This window comes from Nuphar pumila, chromosome 17 (assembly GCF_984573655.1).
Source record: "Nuphar pumila chromosome 17, dmNupPumi1.hap1.1, whole genome shotgun sequence".
NCBI classification, from domain to species: Eukaryota; Viridiplantae; Streptophyta; class Magnoliopsida; order Nymphaeales; family Nymphaeaceae; genus Nuphar; species Nuphar pumila.
The window spans coordinates 54,789,725-54,809,821 of NC_143265.1; the positions used below are offsets into that span (position 1 = coordinate 54,789,725).

The following is a 20,097-nucleotide window of genomic DNA, read 5'->3' on the forward strand; positions in this document are numbered from 1 at the left end:
GCCAGTCTCGACCTGTCTTCACAGTCCTTTCCAAAATACGGATCAAAATTTTATTGGTGGCCTCTGCTTGGCCATTTCCTTGAGGATAATAAGGAGCTGAGAAATGATGGGAAATTCTGAATTTAGAACAGAAGGTTTTCATCCTCTCATTTTTGAAATGAGTTCCATTATCTGAGACAATATCATATGGTATGCCGAAGCGGCAAAGAATGTTCTTGTGAATGAAAGAAACCACATGACGGCCTTCTACTGTGCGTAGAGTAGCAGCTTCAACCCATTTCGTGAAGTACTCTGTCGCAGCCAGAAAGTATTTGTGGCCATTAGAAGCAGAAGGAGTAATCGGGCCGACGACATCGAATGCCCACATAGAAAATGGCCAAGGAGAAACAACCGATTGTAGATATGCGGCCAGAGCATGAATGTAAGGCGCGCGCAACTGGCACTTGACGCACTTTCGCACAAATCGATGGCAGTCCTGCTGCATGGTGTTCCAGTAGTATCCCGCTCGGACGATCTGTTTGACGAGTCTGATAGCCAGCATGGCCTCCACAAATCCCTTTATGTGCCTCTTGGATAACTTCCATAGCTTCTTCTTTGTCTAAACACCTGGCATATTCAGAACTGAACCCACTGCGGTAAAGGACATTGGCAAGAATGAAATAACGGGTAGACATACGTTGAATCGCGCGTTGCTCCCTTTTTGGCATTTCTGGCGGAAATTCACCAGTCTCAATAAAATTTTTGATGTTTTGGTACTAAGGCTTCTCCTTCTGATTGACCTGGTTTACTTGCATATTTGAATCGAAAGCAGGTCGCTCAAGTCTGCCAATTTCGAAAGAACGACATGATTCACCGCCTTTGAAGGATAGAATGGAGCCCAGACTGGCTAAACCATCAGCTATCTGATTATGCTCTCTTCTGATGTGATCGAGCTGAAATTCTTCGAAGCTGTCCACAAGAGCTAAGACGATCTTTTGATACAGAATCAATTTTGGATCTTTCACTTGCCATTCAGTGTTAACTTGACTGACAACAAGTAGGGAATCACCGAAGGCATGCACTCTCTTGACATCAAAATTTTTCAAAATCTTGAGGCCTTGTATTAGAGCTTCATACTCGGCCATGTTATGAGTGCATTGGAAACCAAGCTTGAGGGAAAAGGGATCATTTCTTTTTCTGGAGTGATTAGCAAGACTTCAATCCCGATGCCAGACATATTTTTAGAGCCATCAAAGAACAAGTTCCAAAGTGAGGGCTGTTGGATATTACAGATGTGCTCATCAGGAAAATCATCTTCTGCTTTAATTTCTTCTGTCAGGGGAAAATCTGCCAACTGATCTGCGATTGCTTGGCCTTTAATCAATTTTTGAGAGACATACTCTAAGTCATATTGCATCAGAAGGACTTGCCACTTCGCCATCCGTCCAGTAAGAAATGGTTGTTCCAAAATGTATCTGAGAGGATTAAGCTTTGATAGAAATTTGATTTCAGAAGCCAACAGGTAATGTCTTAACTTCTAGCACATCCAAACCAAAGCTAGACAAGTCTTCTCCATCTGAGAATACTTCTTTTCATAATCAATGAATGTTTTGCTCACGTAGTATATGGCGTACTCTATCAGGCTGCCTTCTTCATATTGAGCGAGGAATCCACCACAGGCATTCTGATTGACTGAAATATATAGCAAGAGAGGCTTTCCTAGCTGAGACGGCTTCAACACTGGTGGATTAAGGAGATAATGCTTGATGCGTTCGAACGAGAGCTGACATTCTGATCCCCATTCAAATTTAACTCCTTTTCTAAGCAAATGGTTGAAAGGCTCGCATCTCATGGCCAGATTAGAGATGAACCTGCGAATAGACTGAATACGCCCTTGAAGGCTCCGCAGTTCTCTGAGATTAGTTGGAGGCGGCATGTCAATAATGGCTTTTGCCTTGGCCGGATCTACTTCTATCCCTTTCTTGCTGATAATGAAGCCGAGTAATTTGCCGGACTCCACTCCAAAAACACATTTCTGAGGGTTAAGTCTCAATTTGTAGAGAATAAGTCTTTCAAAAACTTGACTAAGAGCATCGAGATGATCCTCTTCTTCTTTAGACTTAACCAAAATGTCATCCATATATGCATTCATATTCTTGTGCATTTGATCGTGGAAAATGACGGCCATTGCCCTTTGATAAGTTGCCCCGGCATTCTTGAGCCCAAATGGCATCACCGTATAGCAGAAGGTTCCCCATGGGGTAGTAAACGAAGTCTTTGACTGATCACGAACAACCAACTTAATCTGATTATAACCTGAATATCCGTCTATGAAAGAAAACATGGCATGACCCGCTGTGCTATCGATCAACAGGTCAATATTAGGAAGTGGATAGTCATCTTTCGGGGTAGCCTTATTGAGATCCCTGAAATCAATGCAGATCCGAACTTTTCCGTTCTTTTTAGGGACTGCTACGATATTTGCCAACCAATCTGGATAATCAATGGCTCGGATAAAGCCTGCTTTTAATAAATCTTCAAGTCCTTCCTTGACTTGTTGCTCAATTCGAGGGTCTAATTTCCTCAATTTCTGCTTGATTGGTCTGGCTTCTGGTTTCAACTTGAGTCGATGCTCCACCAGCTTGATATCCAATCCTAGCATATCTTCATAAGTCCATGCAAATACCTCTTGATGCTTTTTGAGGAATTGGATGAGTCTAGCCTTTTCAATTTTGCTTAGACTCGACCCGATTTTGAGAATTTTTGGATCATCTTCCGACCCAATGTTGATATCTTCAGTTGGATCTTGAACCAAAGGTGAGGGTTCATCCTGCTTCTGAATGTCAGCAAATTCTGGCAATTCCTGAATGGTGGAATCAAATTCAGCTGGCTTTTCAGTCTGTTCTGCTGCCTGACTGACTTCTGCTCTGTCTTTCATCTTAGGAAATCTTGCCAATTTTAGATACTTGGGATTGATAACAAATCTTGTCATTGATTCAGGAGTTAATGGTCCTGAAAATGTCAAAAAGAGGTTGCTTTTAAGAGAAAGTATGAGCCAAAAATTTTGTATATAAAGCAAGAGCAATGACATAGACAAAGTATAAGAAGGAATTGATGGATACTTGAAGAGAAAATTTTGATCTTTCATTGATTGAAGTAAAGTATTTACAAGACTTTAACAAAAGATGAGACTGTATTGTCCCTACAAGATAAAAAGAGAATAAGAGAAAGTAGGAAAACTAAGGCATCATCTTCACTTGTTTCCTTTGACAAAAACTGTCTTTTTGCTGGAATCCTGGCCGGTGAACCCCAACCTTGAACTGTCCGCATGACGAACTGGAATGATGGGCTCTATCATGCCGTCTTCATCTTTCCCCATGCCTCAGAATGGCTGGTATCCATGTTTTATCAACAGATCGAATCCCTTTCTTGCTTTAGAAAACTGAGGAAATAAGGGATGATCTTTGAAGGAGGTGTAATTGATGCGTCCTCCTAGCTTGAAGAAACAAGGTCCCTGCCATTGGATCGTGGCTGCGACATTTTCTTCTTCCATGACATCTTTTAGCTTCAGCATCTCTAGACTGTCACTGAGATTAATTTCCTTTGCCTCCCGAATGCTAGGAATGTCTGCTGTAAATGTGGGACGAGGAATCATAGGTTGTGGCAGCCTTTCTTCAGGGTCTTCGCCCAAAATGGTAGTGATCATTCCACCTTTAGACCACTTAATGCACTGGTGGAGGGTCGATGGAACGTCATTGGCATTATGGATCCATGTTCGTCCCAACAAAAGATTGTAAGTTGGTGGCACATTGACAACATGGAACAATACCGTGTGCACGGAGTAATTGATGAAGATCTTCAAAAAGACTTTGCCTTTAGCAGTTTGCCCATGATTATCGAAGCCATAGATGGTGATGGGATCAGGCACATATTCTTCCTCTTTTAATCCTAATGCTTTCGCTGTCATTTCTGGGCAAATATTCATACTGCTGCCCCCATCAACAAGTACGTGCGGGACAGTCATGCCCCTGGTCCTGACCACGATGTATAATGCATTGTTGTGGAATGAATGAGGCTTAGGCAAGTCCTCATCAGAGAAAGTAATAGGCGCATTTGTCATCGCCTGATTTACTATTTGCGCCATATCCTCGGGCGTGGTGCCCGGTTTCACCTTGATCTTCCTCAATAGATCATCTAGTTTTTCCTTGTGCTGGGGAGAGTCGTGAGTCAACTCAAAAATGGAGATGTTGGAGAGCGCTGTAATCGGCTTCTGAAGGCTTTTGGCCCGCTCTTCTGCTGCTTCTGAGGTTTCTGCTTCCTCCACGCAGGTCTCCTTTCTCAGAAATCTTTTTGGAAAAACTTGGGTTTTCCCACTCTCTACTGACGTGTTTCTGATGTTAAAAAATGAGACGATATCCCCTCTCTGAGATGCAGGCTGATCCTGACGCAAAACCATTACCTGATGCTGCAGACTCATCTCCTCTTCGGAACAAGGATGTATGTGACTCTGCGGGAGAAAAGAATCTTTTGAAACGGTTGACGTTGAATGTTTCGGGAATGGGGCGGACAGAATGTCCATTTTGCCCTCTTCTTCATCCTCGATGAGGATGCTTTTATCAATACAATCCTGAATCAGATGCTTCAGGACGAAGCAATACTCAGTATCGTGGCCCATCGCTCTATGGAACTTGCAGTACTGTTCCTTAAATCTTTCCATGAGCACTGGTGGATCTGCCACCTTGGGAAGTTTTACCATCCCGTGAGACAGCAAGTATTCCAGAATTTTCTCCAAAGGCTGGTCGAGGGGAGTGAACTTCCGATCCCTACTCCAGTTTATATGTTTGGGCTTTTCTTGAAGGTCCCCTTTTTGTTGAGGACCTGTCGAGAGAGGCTTGTCATTGCTCTTGAAGAATTTCTCTTTCCTTCCTCTGTTCTGCTCGGGCTTTGTGCCACTGCCGCTGCCCTGTTTACTGCTACTGGCCTGATCATCCCCTGGAGCCTTGGCGGAGTAGGTGAAGTGTGCCTTCTTCTTTGGGTTTGGGATATTTTTGGCCAAGGCAACACCTTCATACATCCCGTTCTCTACCCCCATCTCGAGCCATTCTGCTCGCTCCGTCAGTTCAATAAACGATTTGGAGGGATACGGGAAGAGGAGACTTTTAAGGGGTTGGGAGAAATTATTGAGGATGACTTGGAGGGCATGCTCCTCAGAAATAGGGTTCCTCATTTTGTTGCAAAGGCTTCTCCACTTATGAATGAAGTCCCTGGCCTTTTCATTGGGCTCCTGTTTCAGGTTGCACAGGTGGTTTAGGCTGGGCAGAGCTTCTGTGTTGAACAGAAAGCGTTCAACAAACATATTAACGACTTTGTCAAAATCCCTTAGTTCAATGGGATTGACATGCTCGGCATACCATTTGGCGGCTATTCCCTCCAAACTGTGGGGGAAACAAAGGAAGAGGGCACGGTTGTCTTCGTTGAATCGGGCGCATTCTGCAAAGAACATGGCAAGATGGTCCTTGGGATCTCCGAATCCATCAAATTTAATGAATTTCCGGGGGAGATTTTCCAGATTGATGTCCCCTTCCAAATCGAGGTAGAAATCCTGCCTAGTGTATGACCTTTTTCCTTTATCCCGGACCTGCAGGTCTTTGACCATTTTTGTTAGTGCCTGGATCGAGTCCTCTGCGGGGGCCCCATGCTTGGGCTTGTTCACTGATACTGGCTCCTCTACCGGCCTCTTGGACTGTCGCAGATGTTTCGGGATATAGATCAGCTGTTCTTCTTCGGAGTTCTCTTCTGCTGATTCAGAGCCTTCAGAAGTGCTGTCACGCTGTACTTTTTGCTTGCTGATTTTGACTGGCTTTTTTATGGGCTTCTTCTTAGCCTTGGCCTTAGAAGCCGCCTTAGCCTGCTCGGCCATCATTTTAGTCATCATTTTCTGAAAAACCCGGTACATGGCTGGATCAACATCACTTTCATCTCCGGAGTCATGCTTTTTGGAATGTCTAGGAGAATTCATCTCTTCTGGCTCGCTGTCACTGTGCTGTTGAGCCGCCCTCTTATCAGCCCTTGTTTGAACCATTTTCAGATGCCTAAGCTTTCCTGCAGAATATGGGAATGGTTAGAGTATGGAGAAGCCCTTTTAAAAATCACAATTTCTTTGAAAAAAGCAAGAAATGAGGGGATTTGGTAGACAATTTCAAGAGATTATCCCATTACCCGGGATTGGGTCATCACATGATTTGTGATAATTGTGTTACCATTTGATGATAACAGAGAAATGTGCCTTGTTACTTAGGCGAGGTCGTCAACCATGATAAGATATATTGAAGAAATGCGGAAGGAATATCCCTTTTACCCGGGATTAGGTCGTCATCCAAAATTTGTGACTTTTATTTGCGCTATAAACAAAATACAGAAAACAACATTTTTGGCCAAAAAGTAAAATTTTATTGATATTTTTAACTTTCAAGGACAAAGAGAGGGTGGGCAGACAATTTGCCACCACTCTCGATATTCAGATGATACATTTGGCCCAGGAAATATAGACAGAGAAATAAAGGAGTTACAGGTATATTTAGCGACATGATATGCCCCAGACCACTGATCCGACTGCAGGTTCAATTCTGACACGTTGCCTGTCGAGAAATGGGTGTTGGCACGAACCTGCCGCTGCGAAAACTGCCTCAGACATCGTTCCGGCTGATAATCAACACAAAAGAAAGGTCCCATCAACTTGTAGCGCTTGTCACGAGCATAAGTGTATCGAGGAACAGTCTCTCTTCTGTCAAAGAAATCCCAGGTGATCTCCTCCTGATGCAGCTTCTCGATCAGAGCTCGGCATTGGATGACTGTCTTCGGCTGCTTACTGTTGAACCTGAAAGAACTGGCCTTCGAAAGAACGTGTCGCAGGAACCACGACTGCAAGGCGTAAGTGCATCCTTCTACCAGAATGGTCTCCCCAAGAGCAAATCAAGCCAAGCCTCTGTAAAGGAAGGCTAATGCGGCCATGGAGACTGAAAGTTGGCGGGTCTGCTTGCTTCCCCATCTTCGAAAGAGCTGAGCGACTCTGATATCTATGAAATTCTGACCATCTTGGAAGAAAGCTAACCCCACTGTACACAGGATCATGGCATGCTGAATTCTGTCCTTCGCTGCTCGAGACAGAGTGTCAACCTCTTTGTAGGCTCCATACTTTTGATATAGTTCGAATAGGTCGATGAACTGACTCCCACTAATCTCGGTGAGAGGCCAGGATCTGCTCCCGGTTGCTCTTGCTAAGTCTTCCCGAACATCCACCCCTTTGATGTTGATCAAAAACTGCTGCTCGACAGGATCATCTGGCTGACCAGCTGGTTCAGGCAATCCCATAATATCATTGAACTCATCCATCAGTAGAGTCATCTCCCCCCAAGGAAACCAGAATGTGCAGGTACGTGGATTCCACCGTTCTGCCATGGCCTGAATCAGAGCTCTGTTGATGATTCGTTTGCCTGCCGCCGATGCCATCTCCAACCCGCAGTCATCCAAGTGGTCTGAGAACATACGTGAGAAGGTGGCGAACCAAGAATAATACCACCGAGGGAAGAAAGGACGAGATTGGATGACCCGCAGATCCGGGGGTCCATCCTGAATCTGATAGAAGACATGATCTCGGGGAAAGACATCATCGAGGGAATTTGACGCCATTGAGATGATACTGGGGAAAAGAAGAAAATAAAGAGGATTAGATAAAATGCAGGACTTATGGATAGACCTTTTAAAGAATCAAACCTGGAAATTTTAAAAGATTGAGGAGATTTTAAAAGAATTTTCCAGGGTTTTGAAGAAAATTTGATCTAAAAGAGAAAAAGAAAATGTAGGTAGAGAGAAATATACACCTGGGGTTTTTGGAAATAAGGGTAAGTTTTGAATAATACACCCAGGGTTTTTGAAAAAGGTTTGATACATATATGAGAGAATAAGAGAATTTATCATACAACTACAGCTGCACAAACAAGGATGCGCACACAACACTCCCTAAAGGCTGACTCTAAATGCAATATTTGAAATGGCTTATAGGACCTTAATCCTAACTCTAGGGTTTGAATTATCTGATTCTAATCAAGATATGCCGATATACCCAAGCCGAAGCTCGAAGTACGTGGCATAGAAATATTTCTCTGGTTCTAAGGTAATGGCTTCCCAACATCCTTGAGCACCTACCGCTATACCTCGGACTATGGCCCTTAGGTACGTGGTAGGGGGGCGCGAACCCAAATAAGTGGTCCAGTTGTGAGGCTCTCTCCCGAACTATGGTTCAGTGAGACAGCCTAGCAACGTGAAGACCGGGACAATATAGGTAAGGGATGTTTTTGAAAATATGTTCAACATGCAAAAATCAGATGGCTCTAATGCAAGTCCTAAAGAGATAGATTTAAATAAAAGGAAGCATACACTTGCATACATTGTTTACATTCAATCCCTAAAATTGAGGAGAGTTGTATTAAAAACCTAAGTCTAATGTGAGCATGGAATAATCTCCTCAATATGGTCCTACCAAACCATACTTAAGTCATATATGCAATGATGTCAGCTTTAGGACAGAGTCTAGGCTCCTAAGGTTTGCATGAAAATGTAGCTAACATATGTAGAATAAAGACTTAGATAATATCAAAGCAAAAGAAAAGGCATAATTCGACCGGACGGAGACGGGTCCCATCACGGTCGCCAAAACTGTGATCATCGCAAAATTTTTCCTCTCGTAATATTCTCTCTCTTCCTTCTCTTTTCCTTTCCTACCTCTATGTCCTTCTTTTTTAGGGGAGAAAAGATAAAAGAACGGAAAGAAAAGAGAGAAGAGAGAAGAAAGAAGAGAAGAGAAGAGGAACTCTTTTGCGGGTCTCACTTGACCTTAATTTTAAAAATATTTGAAATAACTTGCCTCCGTTTTTTAAATATTTGCGGGAAAACTGGGAGACGGGATCCGCTCGTCGGTACGAGGTTCGACCGTTCCTGGCACCTTTACCAGGGGTAATCGAACCAAGGATCGAATCTATGCCTTTTGTTTTGCAAAGAATTTATCTAAGTTTTTATCCTAAGTCTAAATGCACAACGAATCATGCTTGTGCAAATGCAAAGATGTATGCTCTTTTGAAAATATTTTGAAGAATTTCCAAGTGAATCTGAGATGGATCTGATAAAGTGAAGAAATGTTTTCTAACTTAGAACTTAAGATTAAAGTTCTAAGTTTTTTAGAATTGAACTTTGAATTTTGAATTTTGATTTGAGGTGGGAATTTGAAGTTTGAATATAAAATGATTTTGGAATTTTAAATTGGACTTTGAAATTGAATTTTGAATCTTTGAAATGAGATAGAATTGGATTCGGATAAGATTTGATTTAAGAAGAAGAATCACTTGGAATTTTGAAAATGAAGTTTTGAAAATATGATGCAATTCTATCCTATATGATGAATGAATTTTGAGTAAGTTTGAAATTGGAATTTGAAAAGCTATTTCATCCTTTAAATGAATTAAAATAAGATTGAAAATATAATACATCCTTGACTATGGTCATTGAATGTATTATATGATAATCTATATTTAAATTCAAAAGAAGAATAAAATACATTTTTAGTGCTTTTATAGAATTTAAAATGAAATTAACTCTCAATATACCCTGACTATGGCCATTGGTATATATTTTGAGTTTAATTTTAAGTTAAATTCTGATAAAAGAGTAAAATATTTTAGGAAAAATATGATGAATTTTGAAAATGGATCCAGTGTGGATCCAATGTTATTTTGTAAAAGATAAAAATGCTAAGTTTTGTTCACACCCTGACTATGGCCATTGATGTGGATCATCAACTTAACATCCATTACCTCTTACGAAATGGTGCACGTGCCATTCGTGTTCCCATTTGTGTGAATTTGAAAAAAACAAAGGCAAAATGCATGAAAAACAAGTAATTCAATGATATTTACAATGCTCATCCATTTTACCTAAAGCAGGAAACACTACAACAAAGCAGTAGATTAGCGACGACCACATTCCGTCGCTAACATGGTTAGCGACGGATTAGCGACAACGCGGCGACAGTATGCTTACGTCGCGAATATTTCGACGCTAACTGGCGACGGAATTATTCCGTCGCCAAGTCCGTCGCTAATTGCGACGGAATAACGAGCGCTATATTCCGTCGCCAATCCGCTGGTACTAAACGGCGACCAGGCGTGGCGACGGATTTAATTCCGTCGCTAGATTAATATGAATAGCGACGGAATCATCCGTCGCTAATCCGTCGCAAAAATGAAAAAAAATCAAAAAAAAATTATTTAAAAATTAATTACCGAGAACTGTACAATTTATATTTCCTGTACAATTTATATTTCCTGTAAATAAAAAACAAACCACACAAAAAAATTCATATAACAAGTATCTATAATAATTAATCGTTCCACCTTAAAACTAAGAAGTTTAATTATTTACAATTCAACAATTACAATTAGGAAAAATAAAAAAAATAGAACTTCTTCAACACAGTCCTCTAATCATCGCCAAGATTTTGTGCGTCTTCTTGTTCATTGTCTTTATCTGTCCCTTCAGCTCCACTACCCTGATTATCGCTAGCAGCCTACACAAGAAAAGAACAATCAGTATTGATAAACAAAATATAATGAAATAAATTACACACTATATGTGATTCTATCATGTGCTCATGTGTGATCTAAGGCAATAAAAAAACTCTATATGTGATTCTATCATGCTCATATGTGTGCTAAGGCAGTCAAAAAATTGAATATGTGATTATAGCATGTTCATATTTGTTCTAAGGCATATAAAAAAACTCTATATGTGATTCTACCATGCTCAGATGTGCTTTAAGGCAGGCAAAAAACTATATATGTGATTCGATCATGCTCGTATGTGTGCTAAGGCAGTAAAAAAATTGAATATGTGAATATAGCATGCTCATATGTGTTCTAAGGCAGTTAAAAAACTCTATATGTTATTATAACATGCTCATATGTGTGCTAAGGCAGTCAAAAAACAGAATATGTGATTATAATATGCTCATATGTGTTCTTAGGCAGTAAAAAAACTGAATATGTGATTATAGCATGCTTATGTGTTCTAATGCAATCAAAAAAACTTTATATGTGATTCTATCATGCTCATATGTGCTCTAAGACAGACAAAAAGTTAAATATATATATATATATATATATATATATATATATATATATATATATATATATATATATATATATATATATATATATATATGTGATTCTATCATGCTCATATGTGTGCTAAGGCAGTCAAAAAATTGAATATGTGATTATAGCATGTTCATATGTGTTCTAAGGCATATAAAAAAACTCTATATGTGATTCTACCATGCTCAGATGTGCTTTAAGGCAGGCAAAAAACTATATATGTGATTCGATCATGCTCGTATGTGTGCTAAGGCAGTAAAAAAATTGAATATGTGAATATAGCATGCTCATATGTGCTCTAAGGCAGGCAAAGCAACTTTATATGTGATTCTATCATGCTCATATGTGTGCTAAGGCAGTAAAAAAATTGAATATGTGATTATAGCATGTTCATATGTGTTCTAAGACATCTAGAAAAACTCTATATGTGATTCTACCATGCTCAGATGTGCTTTAAGACAGTCAAAAAAACTATATATGTGATTATACCTGAGAGGGACCTGGAATCGAAGATCCCCTATCCTGAACAACGGCCTTGATCTCATTTCAGAGAAAGGGGGCGACAGTGTATTGGAAGTAGTTATTCAGTGATTCATTAATGATCTCGCGTACATCATCACCGAAAAGAATAGTCGGCTGCTTGGAGCTTATGTCGGCGCAAGAAGTCGGTGAGCCGTAACTGGAAGAACCAATAACTGGTGAAGTGTTCATATTACTCCCAAACCCGAACACGCGACCTTTTTTGGGTTCACCTGCTGCAGTCACCCATGCTGTAGGATCAAATGATGGATGCTGAGTAGCGTCTTCGCCATATCGCTCTACCATCTGTTGCTCATATGCCTCCTACAAAATAATGTTTAAAGTATTCATTAATAATTAATGATAACATTATGATGACTTGCATATATATTGCAATGATTATTAATAGAATTAATACATACCGTTGTCGTTCTCGCCTTCTCTGATACGAAGACTCCCGTGGTCTTCCGTTTATGTGTTTCTACAAACACATCCTTATATGGTACACTGCCTCCTTTTTCTGCTTCCTGCGAAGTTAAATGACAAAAGATTTAGTACACAAATTTGCAACAATACTTATAAAATTAATATTATATATTGATGAGTTACCATTTTCTTTAGGTGGCTCCCAAATGTCTTAGATCCACCTGTGTGTAGATGGGCTTCGGGCATCTTCGATCGATTTTGTGAAGCCTTCGCAGAGCGATTTTTAAATGCATCTCCCGCCCACATATCGCACATTTCATCCCAGTAATCTCTCCTGATAGTAATAGGACCATGGCCCTTCCACAGTAATGGATCATCTACTACGCCAGATGCTTTTTTTGCTGCAGTCTTCATAGTGTGCAGCATGTCTGCAAATCGATTGGCAGCCACCTTCTGCCACACCTTCCTTGCATCATTTTCTTCCACCGTAGTTGCAAAGCGATTCGAATCCTACAAATATTTTCAGAAAATTAGTAGACATTGCTTAAATAAATTAAATATGAAACACATTAACTATGAGGAACAACTGTATACCATGAATGAGGACCACAATCTGTCTAACACCTCCTTTGGGTACTCTTTCCATTGAGCAACTGGTCCTGGTAGATATTGAAGAAGTGAATTCCTAATCTCCCGTACTACTTCTTGTGGCTCAAACCTCGTGCTGCACATGAATTGTTACACAGTAAATATCAATATAAAATATTTAAAAGATATGCAATAATTGAAAACAAAATACTTACGGTCGATTATCGATATACACTATTCGAATGAGTCTTCTTGTGCCAGCCTGAGAAGACCCTGTTTCCTGTGTTGGCTGTTGACTTGTGCGATCAACTGGTGTAGGTGGGTCGTGTACAGGCGCAACATCATCTGTAAAAAAATACACACCAAGTTCTCAGAATGTGCATTTGAACTAATCAAGCATCTAATTAGTTATATGATATACCTATCACAGGAGCCCGTGAAGATGAAGGTTGAGCCTGGCTACTACTGGATGAGCGACCACTATAACCTCCACGAACCATATTCTAACAAATAACATATGTCATACAATACATTCAAATAATTCACATCAAGTATTACAATGCATTCAAGTCATTCACATCAAGCATTGCAATGCATTCAAATAATTCAAATCATTGACATCAAGTATTGCACTAATTCAAATCATTCGTTAATTGCATAAATTATAATACATTCAGATAATTGAAATCATTCACATCAAGTATTACAATGCATTCGAATCATTCGTATCAAGTATTACAATACATTGAAATAAAATTTTTAATCATTCACACCAAGTATTGCAATACAACTCACATCAAGTATTACAATGCATTTAAATAGAGGTTTGTAGTATAAGATTTTGCTCACTAGCTTGAGAATTCTTCCTCGTCACTAGTTTGACTTTTTTCTTCTTCTTCTTCTTCTTCTTCTTCTTCTTCATTGTTTGCCCATCCACTTGGTACATCATTTGGATCACATTCCTCTATGAATGTTTCATCAGCCAATGGAGATATGACATGCATATCATGCGCAACATCGTGACCATAAGCGAAGTCACAGACATCATCTGATTGATAGTAATCACTGTCTTCAGCTAACTCATCTTCCTGTAACTGATCATACTCGGGGTATAGTTTGGATTTTACCTTGCAAACTGCCCACCATTCATTTCTATCTGACTTTTTTATACTCGGATATGAAGTATAATAAACTTGTTGAGCTTGCGAGGCTAATATGAATGGTTCATATGTTCCAAACCTGGATTTATGATTCACCTCCACAATGCCTGAAGCTTTGTCGAGTCTTGTTGCAGTTGGATCAAACCAATGACACTTGAATACCGTAACCCTGTTATTCATGCCTAAGTAAGTCAACTCCATTATTTCCTCTATAACACCGTAGTAATCATGTTCATTTTCACCGTAGCTGCTACCCTTGACACACACGCCACTATTTATCGTTGATTTGTTTATACCGTAGTCTTTTGTATGGAATCGATAACCATTTACGATATACCCGTTGTAGCATTGCACAACTTTGGTCGGACCATTTTCTAAATCACATATTCCTTGATCTTTAACATCACCATGGCGAACCTACGCACAGACATAAACAATTATTGTGATCACGATCAATTAAGTAACTTAGTGTTGTTTATAAGTACAAAATTTATGTTAGCTTCTTTACCAACTGTTTCAACCACTCCACAAACTTAGTTTCACGTTCTTTTTGTACTTCTGCATTAGTGAGATGTGAAACTTTGCTTTGCAACTCCAGATCAAATCGTCTGCAAACCACAAATACTTATATTACCGAGCCATGTATCCACATATAGAACATAAAAGGATTTATAATTGAGTTGCATATACATATACTTACTCGATGTATGGGTCGATCGCTGAACAATTAAAAAGAATATAGATGTGTGCTGCATCTTGCTCTCGATCTGTCAATAGCCTTGATCGGCAACTACCAAATGCATGCCCAAGTCGTTGAAATATCGACAGCTTGTCAGCTACAGTTACTTATTCTCCATCATCGTTACGGGGCGGGCATGTGTAACGTGTTGAAATATGAGGTTCGAAGTACATAGATGAGAAATTTGAAATCTCTTCTAAAGTGTACGCCTCACAAATAGAGCCTTCTACTCTTGCTTTATTACGAACCTTTTTTTTTAGGTCGAACATGCATCTGACAAGAATATACATTTCAAATTTTAAATATCTGTCATTAAAGAGACAAATATAAAAAAACATATACCTTTCAAATGGGTACATCCATCGATATTGCACAGGGCCACCAACCCTTAGTTCATATGGCAAATGTATGATCAAATGTTCCATAACATCGAAAAATGCTGGCGTAAATATCTTTTCTAACAGACAAACAGTGGTGATGACAGAGTCCTCGAGATTCTTTACATCTGATACAATGACCTCCGATGCGCACAATGTTCTGAAAAATCCGCTCAACTTAGACAATACCCCCCATATAGGTTTGTCTAACATATCATGGAATGCTAGGGGTATCAATCGTTGCATAAAGATATGACAATCATGGCTCTTCAACCCATATAACTGTCCATCGTCAATCTTCACAGCCCGAGCAATGTTAGAGACATATCCATCTGGAAATCTCAGTTGTCTCAACCATTGACATACATGTTTTATTTGATCAGGTCCGAGCACGTACTTCGCCTTTGGTTTCAGTACTTTGCCATTATACTCTTTGAGTTCCAATTCTGGTCTTTTACATATTAATTTTAAATCCATACGGGCCTTCGGATTATCCTTCGTTTTTCCTTTAATATTCATTACTGTATTGAACACATTATCAAACACATTTTTCTCTACATGCATCACATCCAAATTATGTCGTATCAATAGGGTCGGCCAATACGGTAGTTCCCAAAAAATAGATTTTTTCGTCCAATTGTGTTTCTTCCCAAATCCACGGAAGGGTGTAGGACTGCGGGCATCTGTTAATACATCTGGAAAGTATCGCAATCTTCTTAAAATCTCTATGCCAGACAATCTTGAGGATGGACCTTCCATTTCAGTTGTGCCTGCTGTAAATGCATTCTTTTGACGTCGGAACGGATGATCGCTGGGTAGAAATCGACGATGGCAATCAAACCAGCAAGGCTTCCTTCCATGCCTCAATCTAAAAGCTTTGGAATCCTCCATGCAGTACGGACAAGCCAACCTCCCATGTGTGCTCCAACCAGATAACATACCATATGCAGGGAAGTCACTGATTGTCCATAGAACAGCGGCCTTCATGTTGAAATTTTGTTTTTTGTGGGCATCATACATGGTAACACCGTCATCCCACAGTACTTTTAATTCATCAATCAATGGCTTTAGATATACATCAAGATTTTGGCCAGGTGAGGTCGGACCAGGGATCAACAGAGACAAGAAAAGATTTGGACGTTTCATACACAAGCTTGGTGGAAGGTTGTATGGAGTTACAAATACTGGCCAGCATGAGTATGGAGTTGATCTACCCCCAAATGGATTAAATCCATCTGTACATAGACCGAGTCTAACATTTCGCACTTCCATTGCGAAGTTCTGATGAGTACGATCAAAGTGCTTCCAAGCTTCAGCGTCAACAGGATGCATGATCTTGTTTTCATCGTGTCGAACTTTATTTGCATGCCATCTCATGTGTTTAGCTGTCTTTGAAGACATATACAATCGCTGCAATCTAGGAGTGATAAGAAAGTAGCGGAGCGACTTGTATGAAACTTCCTTTGATCTCGTGCTACCATTGCCTCTTGTCTTTGGCTTGAACCGAGGATGCCCACATGACGGGCATGATATGTCATTTTCCTGCTCCTTGAAATACAACATGCAGTGATTTGGACAAGCATCAATCTTTTTGTAACCCATACCTAGAGCGTTGACCATAACTTTCGCACGATAGAAATTTTGTGGCAATTTCTCATCTTTAGGCAACATACTCTTCACAATCATGCACAAACGGTCAAAACATGATTGACTCAAATTATACTCGGACTTCAAATTCATTAGTTGAAGAACTGCAGACAAGATAGTGTGACTCTCACAACCGTTCCAAAGTGGCTCATCAACATCTTTAAGTAAATCATAAAATCTACTAGCTGCATCGTTTGGTGATTCTTCATCTACGACAGTTCTTACATCACTAGAACTCATAGCAGAACCCAGTTCTGTTCCTGCAGCATCAAATATCAAATTCGTATATGGATTATCGTGCACCACATTCACCCGTGCATCAAAATCGTTTCTAAATTCTTCTCCATGAAACGTCCAGTTCTGATAATCACTCACAAAACCCTTCCTGTATAGGTGATGTCTAATGCCATGAGGTTCTACAAATCAATTATTCTTACAAATCTTGCAGGGACACCTAATCCGACCTGTGGGATCTACCGTACTGACACTCGCCGTTGCAAATTCAATAAAACTATCGACACCATCCATATATTCATGCGATAACTCATTGTCCACTATCCTACGGTACATCCATTCACGGTTTGCAGTCATTCTGTCGTATGATGTTACGAATAGTATCCTAACGAATTAAGAAAAAAACAATCAGAATGCTACGATGAAGAAAATATCAAATTTATCATACAATATACTATGTCAAACAATAACAAGAATTTTGATACATGCATTGATAACTTAATATTTTCATGTGCAAACTATTAATGACATGATACAATCATTTGAAGCATGCTTTTATTATAAAATTTCACATGGAAGTCAAAATCAAATTGAAAGTAACTACATGCAAGCATGGATACAATTACATCAAACATTGCAATACATCATAATCATTCATATCAAATAAATGGCAAACATGTACCTGCAGCAAACACACTTCAATATCTCACTAACTACTACCATGCTTAGCATGGACTCCGTACTCCAAAAATAAGAACACTTCCATATTTCTACATTAAAATCATGCTCAGCATGATCTCCGAACTCCAACAAAGCAGTCCTATATATCAACAACTAAGTGAGTGTGTGAACAATAAAGTGCTGCATTCAATAAATTAAATAACATGTGATACGTTTGCATCACTTACTCACCACGGGTATTTACCCGATTTGCATTGTTTTTGTCATTTACTTACCACAGGTGGCCGAGCACGAGTTGGTTCCGTTGAAAAATCTGCACAAAAACAAAACAAATTAAGTAACAAACTAACTAATCATGAAACAAGATGAAACACTAACTAAAAAAATTAAAACAAATTAAAACAACTCTAACTAATTGAAAGAAGAGAAAAGAAAAATAGTATATATGTTAAGCCAAATCTAACTAGAAGATGCTAATTTAACAAACCAGCTATAACATGTTGAACCAGTCGACTAACATAAAGTCATAGACAATTTCTAATCTGAACTACTTAGCAAAGGAATACTAAATCAATCAATTAGTTTACTAGAAAAGATGTGAACTTCGTTTAACCACCACTATCATAAAGAATTCAAATAGCCCTAATCTAACTAACTGATTGTGAGAACATTAAATACCAATCTATCTAAGAAAAATATAATTATAAAAGACTAATAGATTGAAATACTCTAACTAACCAGATTTCAAGAAAACAAATTGAAGTAAAACTAACTACCAGTAGACATTAACAAACTAACAAATTGATAAAAATTTATGAACTACTCTAACTAGAACAAACTAACAAATTGATAAAAATTTATGAAATACTCTAACTAACCACAGTTGATTAAATCTCAACCTAGCCGGTTGATTTCGATTTGAATTTTTTTTTTATAATTAATTTTTTTTTTGAATTTTAAATCTCAACCTAGCCAGTTAAACCACCTGCCTTTCCGGCAGGGAAGGGGGTTAAACCCCCTGTCGGAAAGGCAGTTCCGGCATGGGGGGTTGACCCTCTGCCGTGCCTTTACGGCAGAGGGGGTCGACCCCCTGCGTTTTCGGCAGGGGGTCGACCCCCAATGCCTTTCCGGCAGGGGGTCGACCCCCCTGCCGGAAAGCACGGGGAGCGGCGGCTGGCGAGGTCACCGGTGGCCGGCGCAGTCGACAGCAGAGAGGGGGAGACCTGGAGCGAAGCTCGGGGCCACTGGGTTGCCGGAACTCAGAGCGGAGGCGAAGAGGTGGCTGCAGGGAGGATCGTCGGTCGTCGGCGGCTGAGGACGCCGGTTGCGAGTCGCCGGCGAAGGGGAGACAACACCTCCCGGCAGCAGCCATAGGGAGGAACAGCAGGGAGGAGGAAGAGGTCGGCGGCGAGTCGCCGGTGCTCGGGGTCCCTGGCGCAGCCGCTAGCCAAGCAGGGAGGTCGGCAGCGAGGATCGTCGGCGAGGCGGCGGCGGCCGGACGGTGGCGAGAGCCGACGGAAGGCGGGAGGGAGAGGGCGGCGGGCGGGAGCAATACAGCGAAACAGGAAAAAGAGAAAGAGGGATGGGATTAGGGATTTACGCGATATTTAGCGACGGCTTAGCGACGGAAACATTCCGTCGCTAAGCCGTCGCTAAATCAAAATACAAAAACCGCGACGGAATATATTCTGTCGCTACTCCGTCGCTAATTAGCGACGGATTAGCGACGACAGAGTTCCCTCTCTAAATCCATCGCTAAAATGGTGTTCTTGTAATAAAAAGTAGCGACAAAAAATTTAGTCGCTAATCCGTCGCTAAATAGCGACAGATTAGCAATAAAATTTGTTTCCTCGCTAATCCGTCGTGAATTAGCGACAGATTCTATCTCTAGCTAATCTGTCGCTAATTAGCGACGGAAAAAATCCATCACTAATTTCCGTCGCTAATTAACAATTTTCTTGTAGTGAAATGTAAATTCTCATTAAAACCTAACTTATTACAACACATAAAATTGAATTTACAACTTTGAGTAATGACATTTTCCATATATCCCCTGCAAAACACTTGATTAGTATGAAAAAAAAAATTTGTATATATCATATGGATATCAATGATGAAATGCTCATATATCAAGATATACATGATGAAAAAGATTGGGAAATGTCATATATACTTATATACATATGTACAGGCATGCTTACATACATGAGTATGTATATATATATATATATATGTATACATTCAATACAGGTGGATGAGAGCTATGGTGTTGTAAACACAATGATGTTCGTGGAAAATACATAGTGGAGGTGCAGGGGGGGGTATGGCTAAAAAGATGTGTACTGGGAACACTCACAGCAACACAAAGTATTTGCTATGAGTGTTCACAACAACACAAGATATCTGTTATAAGTACTTACAGCAGCACAGAATATTGTGTTACCAGTGCTTAGGCGGCTGAAGAATGGACCATGGTGAACAGTGTATATATGTGCAGATGCCTTCAAACTTGATTCCAGTATCATGTTTTATAATGTAATGCT

The 20,097-nt window shown here is 40.0% G+C and overlaps 1 long non-coding RNA gene across 1 annotated transcript; it reads right to left on the reverse strand.

Moving 5' to 3' along the window:
* Positions 1 to 10,405: 10,405 nt before the first annotated feature.
* Positions 10,406 to 17,868, reverse strand: LOC149811978 (uncharacterized). Its single transcript, XR_016428619.1, has 2 exons — positions 17,830 to 17,868; positions 10,406 to 10,597 (listed from the first exon to the last, which is right to left on the reverse strand). It is a non-coding gene; the product is annotated as an uncharacterized LOC149811978 (long non-coding RNA).
* Between the last annotated feature and the right edge of the window lie 2,229 nt (positions 17,869 to 20,097).